This window comes from Canis lupus, chromosome 7, assembly GCF_003254725.2.
Source record: "Canis lupus dingo isolate Sandy chromosome 7, ASM325472v2, whole genome shotgun sequence".
Taxonomy (NCBI): Eukaryota; Metazoa; Chordata; class Mammalia; order Carnivora; family Canidae; genus Canis; species Canis lupus.
In genome coordinates, this window is record NC_064249.1 from 10,331,391 (window position 1) to 10,353,936 (window position 22,546).

The window sequence follows — 22,546 nt, forward strand, 5'->3', positions numbered from 1 at the left end:
GACTCCCGTTTACTGATAAATCCATGCAGAGTTGAAATATGGTTTGCTCTGTTTGCCATTTTCAGCCGTTTTATTAACTGAAGTTAGGGCTAAGCTCCATCTTCTCTTTGAAAAGACAATAACATGCCCAGCCTCTCCTGACACCCCCACCAACCTGTCCCTCCTTTTACACTCCAGGTTTTTATTTTTTAAAGTTATTTTATTTTATTTTTTAAAGATTTTATTTATTCAATCATGAGAGAGGCAGAGACCTAGGCAGAGGGAGAAACAGGATCCATGTAGGAAGCCCGATGTGGGACTTGATCCTGGGACTCCAGGATCTCGCCCTGAGCCAAAGGCTCAACGGCTGAGCTACCCAGGCGTCCCTATTTTTCCAGATTTTAGTTAACAGGACGGTCACCTACCAGACAACAGTATTAAGTTCTCCGTTCATGAGATTAGCAGGTAACTGCAGTCCCAGGTCCTGCCTAGAGGGGGCGCCCCAGGTGCACCCTAACCCCTAAACTTCCAAAACTGAGGTGAAACCTGAGGCCCTAGGATTTCCCTGGTTTGGGGACACCCCTGTAGGAGTCGGGGACTCCAGTTCTGTTCCACTTGAGCCACACAGAAGCCTCGGAGGACAGGAATGTGGCCCCAAGCAGAGAGCACTCAGAGCTTTGCCAAGGGTCACCTCGCCACGGGTGACAGTGTTCCCAGGACACTGAGCTGCCAGGCTTTGTTCCTCACATGACCTGCCTCCCTCCCCCCAGCTCCTGGCAGGTGACAGACTGCTGGCTGCTGGCCAGAGCAGGAGGGACTTGGTGGTGCCTAGAGCCCCACTGCTCCCCTGCCCTGCTGCTCCTCCCAGCCAGGGGCCGGCCTCTTCCTCTGTCCCTTGCCTTGCCCCTGGGGTTCCCCACAAAAGGTGCTCTCATCCCAGGCTTCCATGTGATTTTTGACTTTTACTTTATGCAAATGCCTTTTCTTTTCTTAAAGTGTAAAATAAATTCTTCTGGGAACCAGCCATAGGTAAATATCTTTATGTTCAAAAATTGCCACTTGGAGCAATCTGGGAATCTCTATTCCCTATTCCTCCCTGTCAGGGTCCTGGTCTGGATACACACTCTCTGGATCTTTCTTTCCTTCTTTGCAGAGGCATCCTGAGATGGGAGGTGAGCCTGGAGGGGAGAAGGGAGTGTGGTGGAGTCTGGAGTTTGAATCTGGATGCCATTTACTAGCTGTATGACACTGAGTGAGTTATTGAACGTTAGGCTTTGTTTGCCTTATCTCTAAAATGGGCGCTGGAACTGCTCCTTCACGTGGGAGGGTAATAGGAGAAGCCTCCCTTCCCCTACCTGTAAGTGGTAAAGCACCTGGTGCATGGCAACTTATCTGATCCTACAGTGCTCTGCTTCTTCATGAAGTCTTCCTCGATTATCCCAACTGGGGTAGAGACAGCGAAGTACCCACTCCAACCCTACTCCCCCCTTTCCTTCATGAACAGAATCTCAATTTTTTTATTTATGGGCAGCAACGTGCCCAGCTGAGAAGCTACATTTCCCAGACTCCTCTGCAGTGAGGGTGCACATGGGTCACACGTAGGCCCGATGAGATGTAAGTGATAGTCACTGGGAAAGGCGCCTTAAAATAGGCAGATTCAGCTGTGCTCTTGTCCCTCACTATTTCCCCCTTTTCCTTGGCTGGAAGGTGAATGTGATGAGCTGAAGTCACAGGGGCCCTGTCACATGACCACATGGCAGCCCTGAAAACAGAAGTCACATGCTAAGTATGGCAGAGCAAAAGAGTAGAAGCAGCCTGGGACACTCGAAGGCATGGTCCACCGGAGTTCAGGGCTTATGTCACATAAGGGAAGAAGCACGGGTTCTCTAAGAGTCCTGTTACATGGAGCCATGTGATCCCATGGATCAGTGGCTTGGTGGCCCTGCCTGAGCTCCACTCACACAGATGGTCACAACTGTATTCCAGGAGACTCAGGTCATAAGCAAAGTTGCCTAACAATCTAGACTTTTGGGGACCCCATGTGTGAGGAACAGGAAGTTTTAGATTCCCAAAGGGTGACTGTGCCTGACAGCCGATGAGGTGGTGCGTTCAAGTTCTCCGCCGCCTGGTACCTATGGGAGGAATGCGAGGCAGATGAGTGCGGATGGAGAAGCCAACACTGCAGTTTGGCAGGATTTGCTACCTCATGGGCAGCGAGAGGGGGGGTGACCAGCAGAGGCCGGGGGACCTCCAGCTCACCTCTGAGGTTGGGGAAAACTTAGTCCATTTTGTTTATAAGTGCATGGGCTCTAGATCAGGGGGAAGCACTGAGTTCCACCTTGGGCCAAGGTAATTATTTCTTCACGTGAGCTCAAGCTCGCAGTTAAATCTAAAGGCGTTTGCTGTGCATGTCCTGCGTGCAAGTTCCTGTGCTTCGTGCTGGGGGAACTCAGAGAGGAAGAAGACCCAAGCCTTGCCCTCGGGGAGGGAGTCGACAATCTAGCTAGGGGATGGCATAAGCACAGACGATTCCCCCTGAGAGTAGGGGATGTGGAGAGGCAATCATAGAGGTAGAGAGGGAGGAGGAAACAGAGAGGAGGGGAGGTCTGAGGCCTCAGAGGTGAGCTGCATCTGAGCTGGGCTCTGGAAAAGGAGTGCTGTTTCTTTTTTTCTTTTTTCTTTTTTTTTTTTTTAAAGATTTATTTATTTATTTATGATAGACACAGAGAGAGAGAGAGAGAAGAGAGAGAGAGGCAGAGACACAGGAGGAAGGAGAAGCAGGCTCCATGCAGGGAGCCTGACGCGGGACTCGATCCCAGGACTCCAGGATTGCGCCCTGGGCCAAAGGCAGGCACCAAACCACTGAGCCACCCGGGGATCCCCAGGAGTGCTGTTTCAACAGGGGGCAGGGTGGGGAGGGCTGGCCCAGACTGAAGGAGCAGAGGGAACAGGACACAGCGAGGTCACCCGCATGGAGTGATTCCAAAATGGTCACAGCCTAGCAAGGCTACAAGTGTTGGGAGCCAGAGGCAGTGAACCTTGGGTGCTGAGTGTGGGAGATAAAGCTATGATTGAGTTTGAAAATAAAACTAATGGTGGTCAGCAGGCCCTGGGCCTGTAAGAGGTGCCAGCCGACCCTTCTAAGCGCTTTCTGTGAATTAACTCACAATAACCCTAGAAGGCGAGGGCTGCTGTTCTGCTCATTTTACAGGTCATGACACTAAGCTCTCACCAATGTCAAAGCCCTGAGGAAAGCCCAGATTCAGTGCAGTTTGGCTCAAGGGTCTCCCCGTAGTGATGAAGCTATAGTCGGAAGGGGTCAGACCATGGTGGGGTGGGGGTCTTAAACCACCCTAAGGGGTGTGGTTTTCCCTACTTGGATCTGTGAAATACACACAAGACCTTCAGAATTACACTTGTGACTTTGAGGCATCCCCTGGGAGCTCCATGAGGAAGGGCAGGTGGAGGGAGAGAGTCAAGGCACAGGGTCCATTAGGAGGCTGGAGTCCAAGAAATACTTGAGGAGCTGTCCTGGAGCAGAGCCCAGCTTGTGAAGCTCTCTGTGCATTACTGAGGGAACAAGATGAAGATTTTATTATTTTTTAAAGATTTTATTTATTTATTCACGAGAGACACACACACAGAGAGAGAGAGAGAGAGGCAGAGACACAGGTAGAGAAAGAAGTAGGCTCCATGTAGGGAGCCCGACGTGGGACTCGATCCTGGAACTCCAGGATCACGCCCTGGGCTGAAGGCAGGCGCTAAAGCACTGAGCCACCCAGGCATCCCAGATTTTATTTATTTATTATTTAAAAGAGAGAGAGAGCACAAGGAGGCAGAGCAGTAGGCAGAGGGAGAGGGAGAAGCAGGTCCCTGCTGAGCAGGGAGCCTGACACAGGGCTCGATCCCAGGACCCTGAGATCATGACCTGAGCCGAAGGCAGTCGCTTCACCGACTGAGCCACCCAGGGGCCCCCAAGATGAAGACTTTAAAGAGATGTCAAGAGAGGTAAGAGGAGCCTGGGAGGAGAAGAAAGGCTGTTCAGACTTTTTGTTTGTTTTAGAGAGAGAGCGAGGGCATGGGTGCAAGTGGGGGTGGGGAGAGGCAGAGAATCTTAAGCAAGCTCCATGCTCAGCCCATAGCCCAACACCAGGCTCGATCTCATGAGTCTGAGATCATGACCTGAGCTGAAATCAAGAATCCGATGCTTAACCAAATGAGCCACCCAGGAGCCCCAAGGCTGTTCAGATTTGATCAGACTTGTCCCAAAATATATCCTGTAGATAGATCGTCTGCACATGACATAACATATGAGCAAGCATATTCCCTGCACTGTTTTATGTGACCACAAAGGACCAGACCCAGCACGAAAGACCATCAATGGGACACTGTTTAAATACATTATGATTTATCTGTACCTTGAAATACTATGTTTTCGTACAGCTTGGGAGGTAAGCATGGTTTTCGCATTTTCTAATGTTTGGAAAAACATAAAGAAAAATATTTTATGGTATATGAATATTACAGGAAATCCAAATTTCAGTGTTCATAAATCAAATTTTATTGGGACACAGGCACGTTTATTTATGTACCAACGCGCCTGCTTTCCCATTACGATGGCAGTCGGGCAATGGGAAAGAGGACCCAGGGCCTGCAAAGCCAGAAAGATTTATTTTCTGGTCCTGTACAGAAAAAGTTTGCTGATCCTACATAGACTCTCTCTGGAAAGCTGCATAAGAAATGACCCTCGGCAGTTGCCTCTGGGGAGGGGGTATGCAAAGGACGGATTGGAAGGGAGATTTCCGACAGTGGAAATTGTGTACTTCTTAAATTTTGAATCGTGACTATTTAACTTATCTTTAAGTTTAATTTGAAATTTAAAAGAGAAAAAGAGTGGACCCCGTTTCTAATCCTGAACTGAAGGAAGAGGAATGAGCGAAGGCAGAAAGGGTGGCCAGCCTCTAGCCCTTCAGGGCTGGGTCTGGGGGAGGTCACAGGCCTCCAGCCCTGAGAGGTCGCCAGGTGAGCCCGCACTTGACCTCAGCCTTGCACTTGCAAAACGACCCAGGACCCAGAGCTCTCCTTCCCTATGGGTGAGGAGTCCATGCTGCTCATGTGCCTAGAGGCTCTGCCCCAGAAAGCGGCCGGAAGACTGGCCTCTGTCTCTCCGCCTGCTGGGGGCACGAGGGACATGGACAAGTCACCCAGACTGTGGCCTCGTCAGTAGTTGAGAAACGAGGAGGAGAACAGACTGGGAGTCTGGAATGGTGAGGAGGACACGAGGAGTCCGAACACTGGGTCCTAGGCTTCCCTTGCCACCAGCTGCCACTGTGACCTAAGATAAGTCATTCTGCCTTTCAGCAGGGCCATGATGGACCAGACTGAGAGTCATCCAGCTGTCACTGTCCTGCCCCCTATGCCCGGTAGGTAAACTACTGGGCATCCCTGAAGACTTCACAGAGGCCCTAGGTTGAAAGAGAAAAAAAAAAAGGCAACAAACCAGTCAGAACAAGAGCCAGTCTCACCTAGATGGCCCCTGGGACGTGTGGTTCTCCGCGAGCCTCACCACCTCCACAAATCAAGCCCTTCAGCAGAGGAGTCCAGGGAATAGCTTGGTCACTGGCCAAGCGGTGGGAACAGCACAGGCTGAGTGATGGCCTATCCAGCAGAGCAGAGGCAGGCAGGAAGTGGCTGCAGGGGCCGGTGGGCTTGGTGGAAGGCCTCTCCTGAGCAAATCCCGGCAGGTGTGCCAAGAGCCCAAATGCTGGAAGGAGCTGTAGCAGCTGCATCCCTAAAGGGTTGGTCCCTAGGGAAGTCCTGTGTGCAGGGTGGGGAGGGAGGTGTCATCAGTGGAGGCGTCTCCACCTGAGCAAGGCATGTGGCTGCCTCCTGCTGGCTCTCACGGTCAGGGACGGTGAGCCCAGAGGCCGCCCAGCATCCCCAGAGAGCCCTGGGCATATATGGCCCATGGTTGCCCTTAGGGTCACCTGGGGCCTCGAAGCCTCAGCCCTCCTTCCTCCCTACAAGTCCCTAGGCCTCCTTTATGACCCAGCTCAAAACTTTCCTTTTCAACAGAGGAGCCAACTTGAAGGGGCTCACGATGGCCACATTTGAGGTAATTTCAGCAACAAAATAAATGATAATCAAATAGACTATAACATAAACTAAAGGCAAAATAAAGAATATGGGTCTATACAGATATAGATGGGTATTTTTTTTTTAAGATTTTATTTACTTATTTGAAAGGGAGAGATCATGCAACAGAGAGCATGAGCGTGTGAGGGTGGGTGGTGGTGGGAGGCGGAGAAGCGGACTCCCCGCTGAGCAGGGAGCCGGGACCCCGAGTCCACGACCTGAGCTGAAGGCAGACGCTTAACCCACGGAGCCACCCAGGCGGCCTAGACAGGTATTTGAGTTTTTACAGCAAAACTCCGATTAATAGATGTTCCGAAGGCACAACAGAAATAGAAAGCCACCATTTGGCAAACACCTCCTGTTTTAAGCAGGAATCGTCAGTGGGAACAAACATTCGTGGGTGAAAATGAATGAGAAACAGGATGTTTATACAGCCTCCAAGTATTTCCCCACAAGGTGCTTGTTAATGGCAAAGGGGAGAACGGTGTCTGGACGGTGCAAAGGCCTCGCAGCACGGCCTTACCCAGCTGATCGGAGTCAACGTAACAGGGCCCAGCGACACGTAGGCCTTGGGTGGCCCAATGCAATGCGCCGAGGGGGCACAGCATCGCCTCTGTGGTGTTCTTGTCAAAACACACAGCTTGGGGGATCCCTGGGTGGCTCAGTGGTTTAGCGCCTGCCTTCAGCCCAGGGCGTGATCCTGGGGTCCCTGGATCGAGTCCCGCATGGGGCTCCCTGCATGGAGCCTGCTTCTCCCTCTGCCTGTGTCTCTGCCTCTCTCTCTCTGTGTTTCTCATGAATAAATAAATAAAATCTTTAAAAAACAAACAAACAAAAAACACACACAGCTTGAGGAAACACCAGCCAAAGCCAAACCGAAGGACATTCGACAGCATCACCGGCCCTCCCCGCTGGCCCGGACTAGAGGAGCCTAAGGAAACGGCGACAGCTAAGGGCCGCGCGTGGGCCTGGTGGCTCCTGGACCCGACCAAGGACATCAGTGAGGCCACTGCCGAAATCCGAAAGAGCTTTCTAGCTAATGTTGACTCCCGTTTTGAGGATGGAGCTGTAAATCTGTAGGCTGTCAACGTTTGGGGAAACTAGTTGAACAATACTCGGTAGTTCTTTGTACTATTTTTGTAACATTTATGTAAGTCTGAAATTATTTTGAACAAAACAAAACAAAAACCTTTCCTCTTTTTCCCGACTGCCCCACAGTAATGCCCTCAGCTGTGTGCAGTCAGCTACTCGGCACGTGGTATTTCTAGTATTTGCTTCCATGTCTGACTCTCTCTGGCTGGGAGTCCTAGCACGGGGACTATGAGTCTCTCAATTTGCCTTTTGGCCTCATCTTAGAAATCTTATTGGGATGGAAGCTGGCTCTCATTTATCTCTTCGAGGAGCCCCTATTCCACCCTCTTCCTTCTCTCACTGTAAAAAGCACTGCTGTTCTCTCGTCGCTCTGACCAAAATCCCAGGGCTCATCCTCGATGTCTCTCTTCCGCTCATCTCAGGCCTGACAGGTCCTGTTGGGGTTCTCCAGAGTTTACTGCCACCCAACCATTCCTCCCTCTCCTCTCCAGTGCCCTCAGCTCAGGGCACTCATTTCTCTGTGGAACATGAGCCTCACTTGCTAACTGGCCTCTGCCTACCTGACCTTCAAGTGCCATCTCCACTTGCAGCCAGGGGGACCTTTCAAAGGGGAAAGTCAGGTCTCCTGTCACTCCCTCCACTGTGAATTAGTGCAATCAGTGTGAGATCCACATACCCAGCATGTCCCCACGAGGCCCTGCCTACCTGGGCCTCTGCCTTCCATCTGACCTCACCTTGAACTTCTCTGCCCTCACCCCCCCGCTCCAGCCACCTGGCCCTGCCATGTCTCCTGCAGAAATGCCAAGTCTGTGCTCATCCCTGGGGCTGCGGATCTGCTGCAGCTCTTCCCAGGACAGTCTTCTCGATGTTCAGGACTCAGCCTGTGCATCTGCTCCTCAGATGGGCCTCATCCCGTGTACTGGCCAAAGTAATCCTCTCCTTCCCCAGACCCTCTTTGTCTCTGTGTCAGTTGGTTAGGGCTTGTGTGACCAAGCACCACCGACTGGGTGGCTTCAGCAGCAGAGATTTAGTTTCTCACAGTCCCTGAGGCTAGAAAGCCAAGATAGAGATGTCAGAGATGTTGGTTCCTTTGGAGGGCAGGGAGGAGGAGCTGTTCCAGGCCTTTCCCCTAGCTTCTGGCGCTCTGTGGCGCTCTCTCGTGTTCTTCGGCTTGTAGACAGATCACTCTGATCTCTTTCTTCATCTTCACGTGGCATTCTCCCCATGTACCTGTCTCCAAACTTCCCCTTTTTATATGGACACCAATCATATTGCTTTGGAGCCCACCCTAATCTCATTTTAACTCGATCACCCTAGTAAGGACCCTATCTCCAAATAAGGCCACATTCTAGAGAACAGGACCTCAACACGTAACATTTGGGGAACACAGTTCAACCTATAACAGCCCCATCACCCCGGTTTATTTAGGACCCTTATAATCATCTTAATTATCTCATTTATTTGTGGTCTCCCCAACATCTCTGTGTCTCCCCAACTGTAACATAATCTACGTGAGGATAGGGATCGGCTCCAAATCCAGTGTTTGGTCCTTCTCCTGCCCTGCAGAGAGATACTAGCCCCTATTTCCACAGCATGAATCAGGATACTTCCATCAGGTGCCACAGGTGAGAAGAAAGACCTGCCCTCATTCACTATCCACAACCAACCAATGCGCTTGCTCCAACACTCATCATTTAGCTCCATGTCCAGCCAAAGATTTGTGGCATCCAGCCCTGGATCCAGCCGTGCATCTCAGAGCCCAGAAATACTCCACACATAGTAAATAGTAAATACTTGTTGAATGAATGAAGGCCACATAGTTTGGGCTTTGACTCAGGCTCCCTGCCTTCCAGCCAGGGACTGTGCACATGGACTGTGCAGCTAGACTGCTTGGATCTGCCCCTTAAACTGAAACCTGGGCACATTACTTACCCACTCTTTGCCTCAGTTTCTCCAGCTGTAAAATGGAGAAAATGATAAATGTACTTCCCTGCTACATTGTATGAAATGAGATCATAGGTGGCGAACAGTGTCTGGCTAACAGAAATGCTCCGTGCTGACTGACCGCAGCCTCAGCTTTTAGGCCTGATCTGAGGCCTGAGAAAATTCCTGGTAGCCAAAGGGGCTGGAGCCCAGGGAGGTGTCTCTGGTCAACTGGGTGCTGCAAAAACTCTAGGCTTCCGCTCAGTGTCCCTCTTCAGAATCCCCATCTACCTTGGGCAGATTTTGACTGCAAAAGCCTTGGCCAGTTACTGGGTTGGGGGGGCCTTGGAATTTCACTGGTGCTTTGGCTGATTGAGGAGAAGGAAAAGGAGGATCTAACTTCTCAGCTCTTTCTGAACATCTCATGTGAGGTGTGCAGCTTCCCGTTGACTCAGCAGGCCAGTTTCCTTGGAATCAGCCACTCTGGTTTGAAACTGGTCCTGTTGCAACAGGCTCACAGCCGCCCCCGGAAAAGCTGACCCACCACTCAACTGGCTTCCTGATTTAATACCTATATATAGCCACACTTATAGACAGAGGTCTATATATGTATACACTTAGAAACCAGCAAAGCTAAAAATACCCCCTCCCTATACCTTATTTCTCCATTTTCTGTAGTTCCTGGTTCTTATTTTAAGCTCACGAGATTGGAAATTGCTGTCAAAATGGAGTGACCTCTAGCTGTGGGTGGCAGGGAGGTGAGAGCACGGGCTCTGTTTGGGAGATGCGGGGGTGGGGGCAGGAGGGTATCCAGGCCCAGCCCCAGCTCTAAAGTCAGGGTGTTGTGATTATCCAGGATACCTTCCCCCTCACTGGGCCTCAGGGTCTCTCAACTGAAGGAGGAACTGAACCTGATCTGAGGTGTTTTCTTGCTCATCCATTCATTGGCTAAGGGCAACGGTACTCAGGGGGACAGCTGACACAGACACACCGGAACCGCTGACTCCTGTTCTTTCGTGTATTTAACAAATATTTATTGAGCACTTACTGTGTGTCTGATAAAAACCTCTACCCTTGGGGAACTTACATTCCAGTTAGGGGAGACAAATAATGAACAAAATAAATACATAGTATATTTGGTGGGGAGTGTCATGGAGCAAAATAAGGCCAAAAGAGGTGAGAGAAAATGGGAGGGGGGTACAATTTAAATGAAGGAGGTCAGGGAAGACCTCACTGAAGAGATGGGGTTTGCATAAGGACACAGAGTAAAGCTGTGCCCAGGAGGAGGGGGAGCAGGCATGCAGACACCTGGGGTGGGCGTGGGGGGAAAGTGTCCAAGCAAAGATGCAAACGCCACCGAGGCCCCAAGGTTGGGAGTGCACCTGGTGCATTGGGGGCCACTGTGGCGGGGGTGCAGGGAGCAGGGAGGGAGTGAGGGCTACGACCCGCCTCAGATGGAGAGGTAACATGGACCACCTATGGATGGGAGGAGGTGCCATTGGAGGGCTCTGAGCTGAGGAGGGACCTCAGCTGACTTTCACCTTCCCAGGATTGCCCGGTTGCTGAGTTAGTTTGTAACAGACTGCAGGGCGCGTGAGTAGAGGCAGGAAGACCATGGAGGAGACTATGGCAAAGCACATAAGGGCTGGTGGTGCCTCAGAGCAAGCTGGTGGGAGTGGAGATGGGAAGAATGGCCAGAATCCGTATGTATGTGGGTCTGCTGATGGTTTAGGCATGAGTCTCTTAGCAACAGGAGCCAAGAGTGACTCCAAGGTTATTGGCTTGAGCAATGATGGAATTGCCATAAACTCACATGGAGCAGAGTGTGGGAGGAGGAAAGATCAGGAGCTCAGTTTGGACCCACGCGGAGGGTGATGCCTATGAGCCTTCCCAGAGGGGGCGCCCAGTGGGCAGCTGGATGTAGGAGTCTGGAGTTCTGCACAGAGCCTGGGCTGCAGATCCGCAGTTGAGTGGTTCCCAGGTACACATGTATAGTATATAAAGCCGCAGGCCTGGGTGAGACCCCTGAGACAGCATCTGGGGCCCACATGCTGAGCTCTGGGGCACGCCAATATTTAACAATCAAGAGGTGAGAAGGAAGCACGAAGTGAGAGAGAAGAATCAGCCAGGTCGGCCTGGCTTAACTTCAGTTCTTTATCCGTAAAAGGGGTGCTCTCTGGCCTCCCCTCCCACTCTAATGCCTGCGCTTATAGGATGCAGAATGGAGGTGTGCCCAGATCACAGCAGAAGGCCCTTTCTAGGCCTCGTCCGTTTCTAGGCACGTGGGGACCCAGGCTCCTGACTGAGCTCCCTGGTGTTGGAGCATCTGCAGATGGCCTCACGCTGCTGGTCACCAGGAGGGGTAAGGAGTGAGGAGGCTGGCAGCCCTGCCCCAGCAAGCCGTCTGCAGGCCCCGTCTGGGGAGGGGAGAAGGCCAGTGCCAAGGGGTTCTTACCTGGGCTGGAGTGGTAAGAGCTTTTTTTTTTTTTTTTTTTTTTTTTAAGATTTTATTCATTTATTTGAGAGAGAGAGAGAATATGTGTGTGCGTGCGCACGCACGAGAGGGAGAGAGAGAGAGAGAGAGAGAGAGAGAGAAGGGGCAGAGGGAGTGGGAGAAAAAGCAGCAGAATCTCCGCTGAGCCCCTACGTGGGGCTCCATCCCGGGGCCCTTGAACATCATGACCTGAACTGAAGTCAGATGCTTAACTGACCAAGCCCCCCAAGCTCCCCAGGATCTGGCTTTATTCAGACACTGCTTTCCCCCTGTGGGCAAAAACCAGCTTAACATTCTCCTGTGATAGAGGCCAACAGGGGAGTGAGTGATTGGGATATTAATCTTGCACATGATTTGGGGCATTTTTATATAAAAGGAAGAGGGCGGTCTCTGACATGTCTTCCTGCTATCCTCTTGGGAACTTGAAAAATAGTTCTTTCTTTTGCTCACCTGCAGGTAATGCCCAAATCAGGTCTCCCCCCTGCCCACCCACTTTCTAGATCCAACCTTGGACAGAGCAGAACCAGCCCTGGAAGCATCTGTAGTATGAGGCGAGCAGGATTCCAGGCCTCAGGCAGTACTTTGGCCGCCAGAATCCCTCCCTGAATGCTCCCAGCCCACCCACCAAGCAGTCTTCAGTGAGCTCACACTTCAGCCCAGCTAGGGGGCTCTTGTTTTACTACTACCAATTAGTCACATCCATTGCACACTTACGGGGCTAGCATTTTATATATATTAACATTTATGTGTGTGCATACGTATATAAATACATTTAATCCACAAGAATCCTACTGCTAACACCTCGTCATAACTGAATTCAGACACAACACTACACGTTCCAATCTCCGCATCTTCTCTTTATCCTCACCATAACAAGACTCCCAAGTTTTGTGCAACTGAATTCTTGGGATGCCCCTTGGGGTGTTCTGATTAGGTTTTGCAGTATTACTGTTCCCTTTTATGCAGGAGAACACTGAAGCTTAGAAAGATGAATTTACTTACTTTAAATCACTCAGGAAGCTGGAGATTTGTACCCCGGTATCCTGACTCTGCAGCTCATGGGCTTCATCTCCTTGCCGTAGGGCTCCCTTGGGCCTTTGCCATCAAATCACTTGACAGGTGGGGTCACTGAGACCTGGAGGGGAGAATGCCTTCCTTCAGGTCACAGAGGGCTCCAGCACAGTTGAGCCTACGCCCAGGGGTTCTTTCGGAGGCTGCTATCACTTTTAATAGATATTCTGAGTATACACCATGGGCATTCTGGGGACACAGCAGGGTGGCTCTTCCTGGCGCAGAGCACCCCCAGCCTGGTGCCCCTGATGCTCAGTGGCCCCATGGCACTCATCACGGGGGAGCAGAAACTGTCCTGTGGCTGGAAACTGCTGGGGGAGGCAAATATACTCCAGCAGGAATCCCACCCTTAAGGAGTGTGAACCACATCCCTGAACCACAGGTAGCATTGTACCTCCTGCCTCCCCTGCTGGGGGCCCTCCCTCTCCCTCTCCACCTGCTGGCATCCTAGGCACCTTTCAAAGCCAGGCCTGGTTCACTTGACCTCCGCTGGGAAGCCTCTCTGCAGAATCCAGACCTGCTTCGTCCCCTCAGCACTGAATCTTCGGGCCTTTCTCTGCTGCTGGGTACTGGACTGTACTGGTGTCCATTCCCCTGGGCAGTCAGGAAGCCCCTCGAGAGCCAGGATCAGATCTTTCCCTGCACGGGTCTGGCCGTGTCTTGTTCTGCGTGCCCGCCCCGGGCACCCAGGCTGATGTGCAGTGATTTAACTTGCAGCATTAAGTATGAGCAGAACAGTGATTCCAAGTGGGAATGACAAGAATTCCGAAGAGGTGGAGGCTCCCCGAGGAAAGAGCTGGTATCCTGCTATGCTTTGCAACACAGGGAGAGATGATGCACGTGAAAACCCAAGAGGCATTTATTTTAGGAGGAGGAATGGAGTCAGACAAAGGCATGGAGACAAATTCTGAGGAAGGGGACAACAAGGAGCACGCATGGGAGATAGCAAGTCTTCTTTCTGGCTGGATCCAGAAAGGGAAAATGAGCAAACTAAGTTGGATCTGGACCGTGGAAGATATAGACTGACAGGGTAAGGATGGACGGTCCCTGTGGGCAGCAGGGGACCTGGGGGTGTGGACAAGGGTCCCCTCCCCAGATGGGGAGCAGTGGGAGCAAGGGGCATTGTTTGGTGCTTTGTAGTTTCCAAAGGGCATTTTACCGAATTTTTGGCTCACACAATTTTTACTCTGTGTCTTTTGGACATTATTATCATCCTCATTTTATGGATGGAGAAACAGGCTTGAAGTCACTTGTTCAAAGTCACAATGCTAATGATCAGCTTCAAAGCTGGGCTTGTGCCCAAGGCTGGGAGGGGGGGAGGGGTATTGAATTGGTAATGGGGGTGTGACCCCAGAGCAGTGTTGGCACTGCAGGGTGGGAGCGGGGGAGGTGTACCCAGGAGATGTGCTCTAGAGCTCAGCAACAAATTCAATGGACCAGGGAGCAGAAGGAGGGGCTGAGACAGGGCTGACACCTTGAGCCTGAGCAGGGGAGAAGGGGAAGGCTGGATTCCCTGTTCTAGCTGTGCCGCACTTCCTGAGTCAACCCAAGCCCTGATGCAGAGGACAGAAGAAGTTGGGGTGGGCATACCAGTAACCGGGTCACAGAAATCGAAGATGCCCCACAGGGCCTGCCATTACATTATATTATATTACATTATATTATATTACATATATCATATATCATATTATAAATTGTATATTGGATGAAATGGCAAAAGAAAGAAGCTCTGGCTCTGACTTTTGGATCAGTCAAAGGTGAGCCCATGTCCCTACTGTCTCAGCACACAGAGGCCCAGCGGAAAACACACAGGAACATCCCCATCCTACCAGGGACCTTGTGGAGACAAGAGGAAGTGTGTTTTAGTGGCAGAAATTACTCTGACTTCAAGGAGTCTGTCTGCCTTTCCTCCTGGGCTCACAGCTACCTTCATTTCCAGCTCTTGTCCCTTCTCATGTCCACTGAGTTCTGGGTCATGGATCATGGGCAGAGGGAGGTGGCCATGCCTGGGTCTGGCTCATGATTGCTTCCCATGTGATTCTTCACCTTTCCTTTCCTCTGCCAGTAGGATGTCCCTGCCTCGGGTAACATGGAAGCTCTGTTATCAAGAAGGGAGCATCTTCTCAGCCCGGACTCCTGAATGGACAGGGTGCCTTCCCCCACTGAGTCAGGACCACCTGCACTGGACAGTTAGCTAAGATTTTATTGGGGTAGGACACTGAAAATCTGAGCATTATCTTACCTAATAGAGCATGGAGATGTTTTTTTGAGAACCGCAAGATGTTGTTGGATTGGAAAGCATTTTGTCCTGTTTGTATTTTAAAATCCCAGGTTTTCTAGCCTGGGAAAAACCATCTGGAAAGGCCAGCAGGGCCAGCTGGTGAGGGTTTGGGTTGCACTAGGACCAAGGAATGTTCTGCCGACGTGAAGCATGCGCCTGTTAGGAAATCAACTCTCTCTCTTAGCACATCTGAGCTGCTGAGGCTAGGGACCACTCAGAAAAAGCCCCTCCCTCATTGTGCAGATGAGGTCACAGAGAGAGAGAGACCTGCCCAAGGTCACATGCCCCTCCCCCTGGTGCTGTGTGCGTACCGGCAACACTCACCATTGTCGAGGTGGACAAGTAACTGTGGTCATGGTTATAAGTGACGGCTCCAGACCAGTACGCCTCTGTTCCCACACCCTTGTGTAGTCCCTGCTCACCCTGGCTCTGGGCTTGACCATATGATCCGCTTTGGTCAATGGAATATCAGCAAATGTGATGTAAGAGAAGGCTTCAGGGGATCCCTGGGTGGCTCAGCGGTTTAGCGCCTGCCTTTGGCCCAGGGTGTCATCCTGGAGTCTCGGGATCGAGTCCCATATCGGGCTCCCTGCATGGAGCCTGCTTCTCCCTCTGCCTCTCCTCTCTCTCTCTCTCTCTGTGTCTCTCATGAATAAATAAAATCTAAAAAAAAAAAAAATTAGGGGGGGTAAATTTTTATGCAGCAAAGGTCGATACAGGACACTTGGTGAATGGCGGTCCCTTGCTGTGTATTTGCACATATTCTCTACGTGACATGGAACACAGAAGTGTCTGGATCCTCATGTGTGGATATTTACCCAGTTTGGTGCTGTTTATTACACCCCCCACCACCACCCCACACACAAACACATCCCTGTCATGGGCTAGCTGCTGTACTCAGAATTCTGTACATATTAATTTAATTAATCTTTATAACAACTCTGTGTGATATTGCCTCCATTTGACAACACAGCAGCTAAAGCTTGGTGTGGGGCAGCCCCAGTGGTGCAGCGGTTTATGCCGCCTGCAGCCCAGAGCGTGATCCTGGAGACCCTGGATCGAGTCCCACATCAGGTTCCCGGCATGGAGCCTGCTTCTCCCTCTGCCTGTGTCTCTGCCTCTCATTCTCTCTCTGTGTCTCTATGAATAAATAGATAAATAAATAATCTTAAAAAAAAATAAAGCTCGGAGTGATCAACCTGCCTAGGGTCATAGGGTCACTAAGTAGGACCAGGTTTGGACATCTGGCCCCAAGTCCAGGCCTTTGACGACCACTCCACGCTGTCTCCTGTCCATGACTCTGTTTCTTGGCTTCACCACGTACTCAGTCCTCCTGTGGCCCAGCGGCCCTCACCCCTGCCCCTAGACTACCGCCCACTGGGATGGCTGGCCACTGCTGTTCCCAGGCGGCCACAGGTGTGTCTCTTGTGACACACTCTGCCTTGAAACAGGACTCACCATCAGGGTGAGTGTGAGCCACGGTTCCTGGGGTCAGAATCCAGTCTCCAACTCCAGCCCCAATATTTATTCGCTGTGGGACCTTGAGTGCTTTCCTCAACTTCTCGGAGTCTCAGTTTCCTTACTGACCACATCATCAGTACAGAACAATCGCTGATGTGCGGGACACAGGTCTAGACACAGATGATACCAAGTAACCTAGCCAGGTGCCTGGCATCCCTGGCCTCGGGAGTTCTTGGTATGATGGGAAGGAAACGCTGACAGACTCAGTGAGAGGTGGAATCAACTGACGACTGTGGAGGAAATGCTCGCTAGATACTAGTGGAGCCTCAGTTCCAAGCTGGAAGTGGTGGATTTCTTCTCTTCTCCCTCCCTCCTTCCCTTCCCTTCCCTTCCCTTCCCTTCCCTTCCCTTCCCTTCCCTTCCCTTCCCTTCCCTTCCCTCCCTCCCCTCCCCTCCCCTCCCCTCCCCTCCCGTCCCTCTCCTTCCCTCCCCTCCCCTCCCCTTCCATGAGAGAGAGGGCACATGTGTGAGAGCAGGGGGAGGAGCAGAGAGAGGAGGAGAATCTTAAGCAGACTCCATGCTCAGCGCAGAGCCCAACGTGGGGCTCAATCTAATGACCCTGAGATCATGACATGAGCCAATATCAAGAGTGCGACACTTACCCTACTGAGCCACCCAGGAGCCCCTGGAAGTGGTGGATTTCTAAGTCCACGGCTGCAACCTTGTGCCCCCACTGGAAGCCCCCTGGGAAATAAAAAAAAAAAGGGGCTTTTCTTCAGGGAAAGATGAGACTCCCCGGCCCTCAAGCATTGCCCAGACACCCTCCCCGCCCAGGGCCTGCAGCTGCGCCACTGCGGTGGATGCCGGCCCAGGCCCCGCAGCCCGATGCTGGACCCCCAGTTCCAGCTGACACCTTGGCCGAGGGCTTGACTCCCCTGGGTCTCAGGCTGTCCTCTGTCCCGTGCAGATGATAACTGACCGCATGTCCCGAGGTCACGGTGAGGACTGAGTGGGTTGGAGGCTGGAGCGGCACAGGGCAGGCCTAGGGGTGGGGAAGCCCCAGGCCGTCATCAGGTTATCATCCTTCCGCTCCCCAATCCTCCTGCGCCCCCCGAAGCGGGTTCTCTGAATTCTAGAAATCCTGGCAGGCAGCGGACTGACATGTGCCCAGCTGTTCGCGAATCTCTGAGGCCAAAGAGCATCTACTGCACTCACTCCCCTTTCAGGGAGTCGTCATCCTTGTCCTTTAGGATTGTTATTAATTGAAAAACCAAAGATAATGTGCGATTATTGTAGAAAAATCGAGATATATGGATAAGTGAGAAGAAATGAAAACCACTTCAAATCCCACCAGTCAGATGGAACTGTCGTTAACATCTTAGGGTCTCTCTCTCTCTCTTTCTCCAGACTTTTCCCCATTAACTATACTTGTTTAATAAATATGTGTCTACTGTTAGGCCAGGGGGTCAGCATACTCCGCCTCAGGCCGTCCTTTGAGACCGCCGTCGTTGGGTGGGACACCAGGGCCCTGTTGGTGGCTCCAGCCCAGGCCCCAGAGGATGGGGGCAGGACCCCTCTGCCTGCTGCCAGTGTGCCCGCCCCCAGATGAGCCTGGAGCCGCCTTCTCCCAGCCCTGCCCCGAATGCCCCATCTTCCATGGTGGCAGCTTTTTGTGTGGGACAATTGTGTCAGCAGGAAATCCCGCCAGCCAGCAGTCCCCTGGGGATGAATCGGGCCTTTATGTGAAAAGCTGCTCCCGGCACACCCCAGCTCCTTCTAACCCGCTCTGGAAGCTGACCGTGCCATCGCTAATAACCGAGATACCGAGTGGACGGGGCGGGAGCCTGCGGAAGGCCTGCCGCTCAACAACAGCTGGACAGCTTCCTGCCAGATGCAAGGGTGACATTTCTCCAGGCTTTCTCGACTCCTCCTAAACCTCGTCGAGTGGGGTTTGCTTTCACTGTCTCCCATGGGATTTCTCAGAAGCCTTAAAAACCATAATGGTTATCACTTACTGGGCACATCCTCTGTGCTGGGCCTTTTGCAGAACTTAGGTTGAATCCTCACCTCAGTTTTGCTAGGTAGCTAAGGACATGGAGGCTGAGGCTTGACCCAGGCCCTGCCACCAGTAAGAGAGCAGAGAGATTTGAACCCAGTGATCCAACTCTCAAGCCCATGTTCTTGATTTCCATATAATTTTTTTTTAAGATTTCATTTATTAACTCACAAGAGACAGAGAGAGGCAGAGACACAGGCAGAGGGAGATGTGGGACTCGATCCCAGGACCCCGGGATCACACCCTGAGCCAAAGGCAGATGCTCAACCACTGAGCCACCCAGATGCCCTCCATGTAAAAATGTTGATTTTATTCACACGATGTATGCCCACAGTGAAAAATCACAGCATTAAAAGAAGAAGTCCCAGAAGCGAGCTCCAACCTCCTCTGCTCCCCAGAGGCAACCACTTCCAACTCAGCAGCAGCTTCTTCCCCCCGCTCTTAACTCTGGATTTCAAAAAGTCATCTAAATTCTATTCCTTGCATATTATTTTTGCAAATGAGTCTATCTTTTCCATTTCTTAGTTTTCTTCTATTTAAAGCAATTTCCCCCAATATATTATTTTTGAGAATAAGTCATCCTCCCACCTCTTTCTCATTTCTTAGTTTCCTCTATTTAAAGCAATTTCCCCCAACTCCTTTAGTGGATCCATCAGAGTCCCAGTGATCATCTTCCCACCACTCATCCAGATCATGTGTCAATCCTCCTCCTGGCTCTGGGGTCCTGGTGACCACCCCTCCCCAGGCTGGCTTTTCGCTCTTGGCCCTGGACTTCCCTCTGACTTTCCTTCATGGAAGCCCCTGTTCCTGAGTGCCATGGCTTCCTCTTTCCCAACCAGCACAGTTTCTGAGTCCTGTATGTCTGAAAAGGTTTTTCGTTTTCCCTTCACGTTGGATTGATTTGGCTGGGCACAAGATTCTAGGTTGAAAATCATTTTCCTTCAGAATTTTGAAGATATCTCTCCATTATTTCCTAGTCAGTGTTTCTAGAGAGAAGTCTAATGCCCTTGTCATCTCTCTTTCTTTGTCGGTTAAGTGTTTTTCTCTTTCTGGGGCTTTCCAGGTATTTGCTTTATGCTTTTGTGTTCTAAAATTTCATACCGATGGGCACTGGTGTGGACTGTTTTTTATGCATCATGCTGGGCACCTTCTACTGTATTTTTAACCCTATTATATTTTAAACTTTCAAGAACTCTTTCCTCTGACTGTTCCTTTATCATGGAATTCTGTTTTTATGTGGTACCTGGTACCTTTAAGTGCCCAAACTTTGGAGCGCTCATGGTGTTCCTTGGTCCAGGTGTCATCATTTGCCTCTCTTGCACGCATGTGGATTGTGAGCTTCTCAGCTCTACTCCGTCAGAGACTGCTCCTCTACTCACCTGCCCATCTTTTTTTTTTTTTTTAAGATTTATTTATTTATGATAGACATAGAGAGAGAGAGGCAGAGACACAGGAGGAGGGAGAAGCAGGCTCCATGCCGGGAGCCCGACGTGGGACTCGATCCCGGGATTCCAGGATCGCGCCCTGGGCCAGAGGCAGGCGCTAAACCACTGAGCCACCCAGGGATCCCCTCACCTGCCCATCTTAAAAATGTTTAGAGGTCTTCCCTCCTCAGTGATCTTCCCTCTTCTCTTCATTCTGGCTTACTGTCTTTGTAATTCCATTGTTAGTGGTTATTTGGGGAAAGAAGGTGAGTGAAATGGGATTTAGGAGGCCGTATTTGTTATCGATTGTTGAATAACAAATCCCCCCAAAATGTAGGGGCTTACAACAATCATTTACTATTTTTCATGAGTCTGAGGATTGATTGGGTGTTTCCTCACCTGGTTTTACCTGGCCTCACCCATGCAGCTGTATTCAGTTGGTTGCCTGGACTGGGAAATAAAAGTTGGCCTTGTTCCGTATGTCTGGTGGTTGGTGCTGGCTACCGGTTGGGGAGCCTCAGTTCTTCTCACTGGTCCCCCATCCTCCAGTAACCCAGACTAGCTTCCTTAATGGGTGATCTCAGAGCATTGTTCCAAAAGGTAAAAGGCCTTAATTTCCTTCTTTGTAAAACGTGGCTTTGTGTATAATAAATGAATCAAGATGTGTAAAATCCATCCTTAGCACAAAGCAAGTGTTTAATAGCGATAGTAACGGATTTTTCTGGAAAAACATCACATCTCTAATAATGTAACCACTGGAAATGGAATTTGAGAAATCAAGACTAATCTAAGTCCGGGCTCTTTACAGAAATATCTTACAGGGCCACGGTGAGGATCCAGTAAATTCAAATGGAGAAAGCATCTAGAAGAATGCCTGACACTTCACACATGTTCAGTAATTGTTTTGTGTACATCCTTGCTTTCTCAGGTTGGAGGTACTAAGCATAGCCCGGCCCTGGCAGGGCCATTGTGATAATGCCACTACCAGTCAGGTCTGGGGGAGATGGCTTGATACAGTGGGGACAGGGCTAAAAGTCACTGTGTGTGCTCACTCAGGGTTAGGGTTTGGGCAGCCAGCTCACACGTGTGCGTATCTCTACAGCTCTTGTTCTTTTTTTTTTTTTTTAAAGATTTTCTTTTTTATATATAATCTTTTTTTAGAGATTTTATTTATTTATTCATGAGAGAGGCAGAGACATAGGCAGAGGTAGAAGCAGGCTCCTCTCAGGGAGCCCGATGTGGGACTCGATCCCTGGTCTCCAGGATCATGTCCTGAGCCGAAGGCAGATGCGCTCAACCGCTGAGCCACCAGGTGTCCCAAGATTTTCTTTATTTATTCACGAGACAGACAGAGACGGAGAGAGGCAGAGACACAGACTGGGAGTGTATGCATTTTTCTGGAGCTAAAGTCCACAGTTTGGGTTAGATTTCCCGAGAGATCACTCTCTGGGAATCCCCCACATATTGAACATCTGAGCTCTAGAGACTCTCTCATCCTTCCAACGTATATGCTTCTCATGGGGTCTGGGTTGAAAAATGAAATTATCATGTTAATAACACTGTAGACTTTGTTTTTGCTGCCCAGTGGTCTGCTCTTTCCTCCTGGCTGCTCTTCAGTGATTTGTGAAGTATGGGTGGCTAGGTAAGCAGCCAGCAGCGAAGTGAGCTGGTTTTCACCTTGTCCATGCTATAGACATTGCCAGTGCTGGCAGGAGGTCTACGTGTCCTGAGCCCTGCATGAATGTTCCAGCCTACCCTCAGGGTTTGGGTGCATCAAAAAAATCCTTCATGCTGGGACGCCTGGGTGGCTCAGTGGTAGAGCGTCTGCCTTCGGCTCAGGGCTTGATCCCAGTCCTGTATCCGGCTCCCTGCATGGACTTCTCCCTCTGCCTCCGTCTCTGCCTCTCTCTCTCTCTCTCTGTCTGTCTCTCATGAATAAATAAATAAAATCTTAAAAAAAAAAAGAAATCTCGTGCTGAGTCCAGGAGCAGACAGAGAAGGGTCAGCCTTATCTGGCTACTTGCAGCGACATCTCTCCAAGGAGGTCACCTGCTATTCCTTGACAGATACTTCCCTGTTCCAGTTCTTCTACCATCACATTAATGCCTACAAGAGTCAACTTTTAAGTCTTGGGCTTTTCTCATGAACACAGTGTTGCAGTTTTTAAGGGAAGAAAGCGAGTCCCAGCAGAATTGCAATATCTCAGCTAATTCTTTCTCCCTGAAGTTTAATTCTAGACCAACTTCCTCTTTTGTGATTCAAAGGCAGAGAAGAGGGTTCGCCTACATTTTGTGCCATATTTGCTGGCAGACCCATTCCTGGGGGGGGGGGGGGAGTGGTCAGAGAGTGACTGGAGCCTGACTCACACAGGCTTAGAAATTTGGTGGCAAGCAGAAAGAGATTTCTGGGGCCCAGCACGCCAACTGTGAGGTCCATGCAAACCCACCACAGGGCACCACCTTTCCCTAAGGTGGAAGGCTGTCCCCCTACCCCACACCTCACCCACCCTCATCATTGGTCAGTGCCCACCCTCTAGTGGGGGCCTGGGGAGGTAGCCAGGCCCAGGGCAGCTGGGGCTCGGGTCCCCAAGTCAGCTTGTCTCAGCAGAGGGCCCCTTCCCCATGCCTCTC

At 50.9% G+C, this 22,546-nt stretch overlaps 1 long non-coding RNA gene across 14 annotated transcripts in view; it reads right to left on the reverse strand.

Annotated features, from left to right (window-relative positions):
• Positions 1-224: 224 nt before the first annotated feature.
• LOC112648390 (uncharacterized) overlaps positions 225-22,546 on the reverse strand; it is a 72,054-nt gene continuing 49,732 nt past the window's right edge. For 3 of the 14 annotated variants that reach the window (XR_007411826.1, XR_004817446.2, XR_007411828.1), the window contains 4 exons: positions 17,099-17,180; positions 13,150-16,115; positions 12,626-12,758; positions 3,637-5,796 (listed from right to left, as the gene is read on the reverse strand). This is a non-coding gene — a long non-coding RNA (uncharacterized LOC112648390). Of the gene's footprint in view, positions 2,112-3,636; positions 5,797-12,625; positions 12,759-13,149; positions 16,116-16,433; positions 16,607-17,098; positions 17,181-17,349; positions 17,479-22,546 lie in introns of those variants that run through there. The other 11 variants (XR_007411818.1, XR_007411824.1, XR_007411819.1 and 8 more) reach the window with 9 other exon arrangements.